This window comes from Gymnoscopelus braueri (genome assembly GCF_963280865.1).
Source record: "Gymnoscopelus braueri genome assembly, contig: SCAFFOLD_172, whole genome shotgun sequence".
Lineage (NCBI taxonomy): Eukaryota > Metazoa > Chordata > Actinopteri > Myctophiformes > Myctophidae > Gymnoscopelus > Gymnoscopelus braueri.
The window spans coordinates 102662-111580 of record NW_027660519.1 but is presented as its reverse complement, the minus strand read 5'-3'; positions in this window follow the sequence as shown (position 1 = coordinate 111580).

Here is an 8919-nt window from a genome sequence, read left to right as displayed (position 1 = left end):
TTTTAAGGAAAGTGGGTGTCAGTTTTGTATGAAGGAAGGCATTGGGGCTCATGTATTTTGTGTTGGGCTCCTAAAACCCACTTTTAGAGACCTCACAAAGTCAGCAGCCACTTAGAATGTACTGGGAACAAGTTACAGGAAAATGTCACCAAAGTGCTTATCTCAGTCTAATAATGCTATTTTGACCCAAGATTTTTTTAAGAAAGTGGAAGTCAGTTTTGTCTGAAAGAAGGCATTAGGGCTCATGTATTTTGTGTTGGGCTCCTAAAACCCACTTTTAGAGACCTCACAAAGTCAGCAGCCACTTAGAATGTACTGGGAACAAGTTACAGGAAAATGTCACCAAAGTGCTTATCTCAGTCTAATAATGCTATTTTGACCCAAGATTTTTTTAAGAAAGTGGAAGTCAGTTTTGTCTGAAAGAAGGCATTAGGGCTCATGTATTTTGTGTTGGGCTCCTAAAACCCACTTTTAGAGACCTCACAAAGTCAGCAGCCACTTAGAATGTACTGGGAACAAGTTACAGGAAAATGTCACCAAAGTGCTTATCTCAGCCCAAAAATGCCATTTTGAGCCACGATTTTTTAAAGAAAGTGGGTGTCAGTTCTGTCTGAAGGAAGGCATTAGGGCTCATGTATTTTGTGTTGGGCTCCTAAAACCCACTTTTAGAGACCTCACAAAGTCAGCAGCCACTTAGAATGTACTGGGAACAAGTTACAGGAAAATGTCACCAAAGTGCTTATCTCAGCCCAAAAATGCTATTTTGAACCACGATTTTTTAAAGAAAGTGGGTGTCAGTTCTGTCTGAAGGAAGGCATTAGGGCTCATGTATTTTGTGTTGGGGTCCTAAAACCCACTTTTAGAGACCTCACAAAGTCAGCAGCCACTTAGAATGTACTGGGAACAAGTTACAGGAAAATGTCACCAAAGTGCTTATCTCAGTCTAATAATGCTATTTTGACCCAAGATTTTTTTAAGAAAGTGGAAGTCAGTTTTGTCTGAAAGAAGGCATTAGGGCTCATGTATTTTGTGTTGGGCTCCTAAAACCCACTTTTAGAGACCTCACAAAGTCAGCAGCCACTTAGAATGTACTGGGAACAAGTTACAGGAAAATGTCACCAAAGTGCTTATCTCAGCCCAAAAATGCCATTTTGAGCCACGATTTTTTAAGGAAAGTGGGTGTCAGTTTTGTATGAAGGAAGGCATTGGGGCTCATGTATTTTGTGTTGGGCTCCTAAAACCCACTTTTAGAGACCTCACAAAGTCAGCAGCCACTTAGAATGTACTGGGAACAAGTTACAGGAAAATGTCACCAAAGTGCTTATCTCAGTCTAATAATGCTATTTTGACCCAAGATTTTTTTAAGAAAGTGGAAGTCAGTTTTGTCTGAAAGAAGGCATTAGGGCTCATGTATTTTGTGTTGGGCTCCTAAAACCCACTTTTAGAGACCTCACAAAGTCAGCAGCCACTTAGAATGTACTGGGAACAAGTTACAGGAAAATGTCACCAAAGTGCTTATCTCAGCCCAAAAATGCCATTTTGAGCCACGATTTTTTAAGGAAAGTGGGTGTCAGTTTTGTATGAAGGAAGTCAGACGTCATTGGCACTCTGGGCTTATGAAAAACGTGACGTCTGCGACGTCATTGGCACTCAATGAGTTAAGGAAAGTGGGTGTCAGTTTTGTATGAAGGAAGGCATTGGGGCTCATGTATTTTGTGTTGGGCTCCTAAAACCCACTTTTAGAGACCTCACAAAGTCAGCAGCCACTTAGAATGTACTGGGAACAAGTTACAGGAAAATGTCACCAAAGTGCTTATCTCAGTCTAATAATGCTATTTTGACCCAAGATTTTTTTAAGAAAGTGGAAGTCAGTTTTGTCTGAAAGAAGGCATTAGGGCTCATGTATTTTGTGTTGGGCTCCTAAAACCCACTTTTAGAGACCTCACAAAGTCAGCAGCCACTTAGAATGTACTGGGAACAAGTTACAGGAAAATGTCACCAAAGTGCTTATCTCAGCCCAAAAATGCCATTTTGAGCCACGATTTTTTAAGGAAAGTGGGTGTCAGTTTTGTATGAAGGAAGGCATTGGGGCTCATGTATTTTGTGTTGGGCTCCTAAAACCCACTTTTAGAGACCTCACAAAGTCAGCAGCCACTTAGAATGTACTGGGAACAAGTTACAGGAAAATGTCACCAAAGTGCTTATCTCAGTCTAATAATGCTATTTTGACCCAAGATTTTTTTAAGAAAGTGGAAGTCAGTTTTGTCTGAAAGAAGGCATTAGGGCTCATGTATTTTGTGTTGGGCTCCTAAAACCCACTTTTAGAGACCTCACAAAGTCAGCAGCCACTTAGAATGTACTGGGAACAAGTTACAGGAAAATGTCACCAAAGTGCTTATCTCAGCCCAAAAATGCCATTTTGAGCCACGATTTTTTAAGGAAAGTGGGTGTCAGTTTTGTATGAAGGAAGGCATTGGGGCTCATGTATTTTGTGTTGGGCTCCTAAAACCCACTTTTAGAGACCTCACAAAGTCAGCAGCCACTTAGAATGTACTGGGAACAAGTTACAGGAAAATGTCACCAAAGTGCTTATCTCAGTCTAATAATGCTATTTTGACCCAAGATTTTTTTAAGAAAGTGGAAGTCAGTTTTGTCTGAAAGAAGGCATTAGGGCTCATGTATTTTGTGTTGGGCTCCTAAAACCCACTTTTAGAGACCTCACAAAGTCAGCAGCCACTTAGAATGTACTGGGAACAAGTTACAGGAAAATGTCACCAAAGTGCTTATCTCAGCCCAAAAATGCCATTTTGAGCCACGATTTTTTAAGGAAAGTGGGTGTCAGTTTTGTATGAAGGAAGGCATTGGGGCTCATGTATTTTGTGTTGGGCTCCTAAAACCCACTTTTAGAGACCTCACAAAGTCAGCAGCCACTTAGAATGTACTGGGAACAAGTTACAGGAAAATGTCACCAAAGTGCTTATCTCAGTCTAAAAATGCTATTTTGACCCAAGATTTTTTAAAGAAAGTGGGTGTCAGTTTTGTCTGAAAGAAGGCATTAGGGCTCATGTATTTTGTGTTGGGCTCCTAAAACCCACTTTTAGAGACCTCACAAAGTCAGCAGCCACTTAGAATGTACTGGGAACAAGTTACAGGAAAATGTCACCAAAGTGCTTATCTCAGTCTAATAATGCTATTTTGACCCAAGATTTTTTTAAGAAAGTGGAAGTCAGTTTTGTCTGAAAGAAGGCATTAGGGCTCATGTATTTTGTGTTGGGCTCCTAAAACCCAATTTTACAGACCTCACAAAGTCAGCAGCCACTTAAAATGTACTGGGAACAAGTTACAGGAAAATGTCACCAAAGTGCTTATCTCAGCCCAAAAATGCTATTTTGAACCACGATTTTTTAAAGAAAGTGGGTGTCAGTTCTGTCTGAAGGAAGGCATTAGGGCTCATGTATTTTGTGTTGGGCTCCTAAAACCCACTTTTAGAGACCTCACAAAGTCAGCAGCCACTTAGAATGTACTGGGAACAAGTTACAGGAAAATGTCACCAAAGTGCTTATCTCAGCCCAAAAATGCTATTTTGAACCACGATTTTTTAAAGAAAGTGGGTGTCAGTTCTGTCTGAAGGAAGGCATTAGGGCTCATGTATTTTGTGTTGGGCTCCTAAAACCCACTTTTAGAGACCTCACAAAGTCAGCAGCCACTTAGAATGTACTGGGAACAAGTTACAGGAAAATGTCACCAAAGTGCTTATCTCAGCCCAAAAATGCCATTTTGAGCCACGATTTTTTAAGGAAAGTGGGTGTCAGTTTTGTATGAAGGAAGGCATTGGGGCTCATGTATTTTGTGTTGGGCTCCTAAAACCCACTTTTAGAGACCTCACAAAGTCAGCAGCCACTTAGAATGTACTGGGAACAAGTTACAGGAAAATGTCACCAAAGTGCTTATCTCAGTCTAATAATGCTATTTTGACCCAAGATTTTTTTAAGAAAGTGGAAGTCAGTTTTGTCTGAAAGAAGGCATTAGGGCTCATGTATTTTGTGTTGGGCTCCTAAAACCCACTTTTAGAGACCTCACAAAGTCAGCAGCCACTTAGAATGTACTGGGAACAAGTTACAGGAAAATGTCACCAAAGTGCTTATCTCAGCCCAAAAATGCCATTTTGAGCCACGATTTTTTAAGGAAAGTGGGTGTCAGTTTTGTATGAAGGAAGGCATTGGGGCTCATGTATTTTGTGTTGGGCTCCTAAAACCCACTTTTAGAGACCTCACAAAGTCAGCAGCCACTTAGAATGTACTGGGAACAAGTTACAGGAAAATGTCACCAAAGTGCTTATCTCAGTCTAATAATGCTATTTTGACCCAAGATTTTTTTAAGAAAGTGGAAGTCAGTTTTGTCTGAAAGAAGGCATTAGGGCTCATGTATTTTGTGTTGGGCTCCTAAAACCCACTTTTAGAGACCTCACAAAGTCAGCAGCCACTTAGAATGTACTGGGAACAAGTTACAGGAAAATGTCACCAAAGTGCTTATCTCAGCCCAAAAATGCCATTTTGAGCCACGATTTTTTAAGGAAAGTGGGTGTCAGTTTTGTATGAAGGAAGGCATTGGGGCTCATGTATTTTGTGTTGGGCTCCTAAAACCCACTTTTAGAGACCTCACAAAGTCAGCAGCCACTTAGAATGTACTGGGAACAAGTTACAGGAAAATGTCACCAAAGTGCTTATCTCAGTCTAAAAATGCTATTTTGACCCAAGATTTTTTAAAGAAAGTGGGTGTCAGTTTTGTCTGAAAGAAGGCATTAGGGCTCATGTATTTTGTGTTGGGCTCCTAAAACCCACTTTTAGAGACCTCACAAAGTCAGCAGCCACTTAGAATGTACTGGGAACAAGTTACAGGAAAATGTCACCAAAGTGCTTATCTCAGTCTAATAATGCTATTTTGACCCAAGATTTTTTTAAGAAAGTGGAAGTCAGTTTTGTCTGAAAGAAGGCATTAGGGCTCATGTATTTTGTGTTGGGCTCCTAAAACCCAATTTTACAGACCTCACAAAGTCAGCAGCCACTTAAAATGTACTGGGAACAAGTTACAGGAAAATGTCACCAAAGTGCTTATCTCAGCCCAAAAATGCTATTTTGAACCACGATTTTTTAAAGAAAGTGGGTGTCAGTTCTGTCTGAAGGAAGGCATTAGGGCTCATGTATTTTGTGTTGGGCTCCTAAAACCCACTTTTAGAGACCTCACAAAGTCAGCAGCCACTTAGAATGTACTGGGAACAAGTTACAGGAAAATGTCACCAAAGTGCTTATCTCAGCCCAAAAATGCTATTTTGAACCACGATTTTTTAAAGAAAGTGGGTGTCAGTTCTGTCTGAAGGAAGGCATTAGGGCTCATGTATTTTGTGTTGGGCTCCTAAAACCCACTTTTAGAGACCTCACAAAGTCAGCAGCCACTTAGAATGTACTGGGAACAAGTTACAGGAAAATGTCACCAAAGTGCTTATCTCAGCCCAAAAATGCCATTTTGAGCCACGATTTTTTAAGGAAAGTGGGTGTCAGTTTTGTATGAAGGAAGGCATTGGGGCTCATGTATTTTGTGTTGGGCTCCTAAAACCCACTTTTAGAGACCTCACAAAGTCAGCAGCCACTTAGAATGTACTGGGAACAAGTTACAGGAAAATGTCACCAAAGTGCTTATCTCAGTCTAATAATGCTATTTTGACCCAAGATTTTTTTAAGAAAGTGGAAGTCAGTTTTGTCTGAAAGAAGGCATTAGGGCTCATGTATTTTGTGTTGGGCTCCTAAAACCCACTTTTAGAGACCTCACAAAGTCAGCAGCCACTTAGAATGTACTGGGAACAAGTTACAGGAAAATGTCACCAAAGTGCTTATCTCAGTCTAATAATGCTATTTTGACCCAAGATTTTTTTAAGAAAGTGGAAGTCAGTTTTGTCTGAAAGAAGGCATTAGGGCTCATGTATTTTGTGTTGGGCTCCTAAAACCCACTTTTAGAGACCTCACAAAGTCAGCAGCCACTTAGAATGTACTGGGAACAAGTTACAGGAAAATGTCACCAAAGTGCTTATCTCAGTCTAATAATGCTATTTTGACCCAAGATTTTTTTAAGAAAGTGGAAGTCAGTTTTGTCTGAAAGAAGGCATTAGGGCTCATGTATTTTGTGTTGGGCTCCTAAAACCCACTTTTAGAGACCTCACAAAGTCAGCAGCCACTTAGAATGTACTGGGAACAAGTTACAGGAAAATGTCACCAAAGTGCTTATCTCAGTCTAATAATGCTATTTTGACCCAAGATTTTTTTAAGAAAGTGGAAGTCAGTTTTGTCTGAAAGAAGGCATTAGGGCTCATGTATTTTGTGTTGGGCTCCTAAAACCCACTTTTAGAGACCTCACAAAGTCAGCAGCCACTTAGAATGTACTGGGAACAAGTTACAGGAAAATGTCACCAAAGTGCTTATCTCAGCCCAAAAATGCCATTTTGAGCCACGATTTTTTAAGGAAAGTGGGTGTCAGTTTTGTATGAAGGAAGGCATTGGGGCTCATGTATTTTGTGTTGGGCTCCTAAAACCCACTTTTAGAGACCTCACAAAGTCAGCAGCCACTTAGAATGTACTGGGAACAAGTTACAGGAAAATGTCACCAAAGTGCTTATCTCAGTCTAATAATGCTATTTTGACCCAAGATTTTTTTAAGAAAGTGGAAGTCAGTTTTGTCTGAAAGAAGGCATTAGGGCTCATGTATTTTGTGTTGGGCTCCTAAAACCCACTTTTAGAGACCTCACAAAGTCAGCAGCTACTTAGAATGTACTGGGAACAAGTTACAGGAAAATGTCACCAAAGTGCTTATCTCAGCCCAAAAATGCCATTTTGAGCCACGATTTTTTAAGGAAAGTGGGTGTCAGTTTTGTATGAAGGAAGGCATTGGGGCTCATGTATTTTGTGTTGGGCTCCTAAAACCCACTTTTAGAGACCTCACAAAGTCAGCAGCCACTTAGAATGTACTGGGAACAAGTTACAGGAAAATGTCACCAAAGTGCTTATCTCAGCCCAAAAATGCCATTTTGAGCCACGATTTTTTAAGGAAAGTGGGTGTCAGTTTTGTATGAAGGAAGGCATTGGGGCTCATGTATTTTGTGTTGGGCTCCTAAAACCCACTTTTAGAGACCTCACAAAGTCAGCAGCCACTTAGAATGTACTGGGAACAAGTTACAGGAAAATGTCACCAAAGTGCTTATCTCAGCCCAAAAATGCCATTTTGAGCCACGATTTTTTAAGGAAAGTGGGTGTCAGTTTTGTATGAAGGAAGGCATTGGGGCTCATGTATTTTGTGTTGGGCTCCTAAAACCCACTTTTAGAGACCTCACAAAGTCAGCAGCCACTTAGAATGTACTGGGAACAAGTTACAGGAAAATGTCACCAAAGTGCTTATCTCAGTCTAATAATGCTATTTTGACCCAAGATTTTTTTAAGAAAGTGGAAGTCAGTTTTGTCTGAAAGAAGGCATTAGGGCTCATGTATTTTGTGTTGGGCTCCTAAAACCCACTTTTAGAGACCTCACAAAGTCAGCAGCCACTTAGAATGTACTGGGAACAAGTTACAGGAAAATGTCACCAAAGTGCTTATCTCAGTCTAATAATGCTATTTTGACCCAAGATTTTTTTAAGAAAGTGGAAGTCAGTTTTGTCTGAAAGAAGGCATTAGGGCTCATGTATTTTGTGTTGGGCTCCTAAAACCCACTTTTAGAGACCTCACAAAGTCAGCAGCCACTTAGAATGTACTGGGAACAAGTTACAGGAAAATGTCACCAAAGTGCTTATCTCAGCCCAAAAATGCCATTTTGAGCCACCATTTTTTAAGGAAAGTGGGTGTCAGTTTTGTATGAAGGAAGGCATTGGGGCTCATGTATTTTGTGTTGGGCTCCTAAAACCCACTTTTAGAGACCTCACAAAGTCAGCAGCCACTTAGAATGTACTGGGAACAAGTTACAGGAAAATGTCACCAAAGTGCTTATCTCAGTCTAATAATGCTATTTTGACCCAAGATTTTTTTAAGAAAGTGGAAGTCAGTTTTGTCTGAAAGAAGGCATTAGGGCTCATGTATTTTGTGTTGGGCTCCTAAAACCCACTTTTAGAGACCTCACAAAGTCAGCAGCCACTTAGAATGTACTGGGAACAAGTTACAGGAAAATGTCACCAAAGTGCTTATCTCAGCCCAAAAATGCCATTTTGAGCCACGATTTTTTAAGGAAAGTGGGTGTCAGTTTTGTATGAAGGAAGGCATTGGGGCTCATGTATTTTGTGTTGGGCTCCTAAAACCCACTTTTAGAGACCTCACAAAGTCAGCAGCCACTTAGAATGTACTGGGAACAAGTTACAGGAAAATGTCACCAAAGTGCTTATCTCAGTCTAATAATGCTATTTTGACCCAAGATTTTTTTAAGAAAGTGGAAGTCAGTTTTGTCTGAAAGAAGGCATTAGGGCTCATGTATTTTGTGTTGGGCTCCTAAAACCCACTTTTAGAGACCTCACAAAGTCAGCAGCCACTTAGAATGTACTGGGAACAAGTTACAGGAAAATGTCACCAAAGTGCTTATCTCAGCCCAAAAATGCCATTTTGAGCCACGATTTTTTAAGGAAAGTGGGTGTCAGTTTTGTATGAAGGAAGGCATTGGGGCTCATGTATTTTGTGTTGGGCTCCTAAAACCCACTTTTAGAGACCTCACAAAGTCAGCAGCCACTTAGAATGTACTGGGAACAAGTTACAGGAAAATGTCACCAAAGTGCTTATCTCAGTCTAAAAATGCTATTTTGACCCAAGATTTTTTAAAGAAAGTGGGTGTCAGTTTTGTCTGAAAGAAGGCATTAGGGCTCATGTATTTTGTGTTGGGCTCCTAAAACCCACTTTT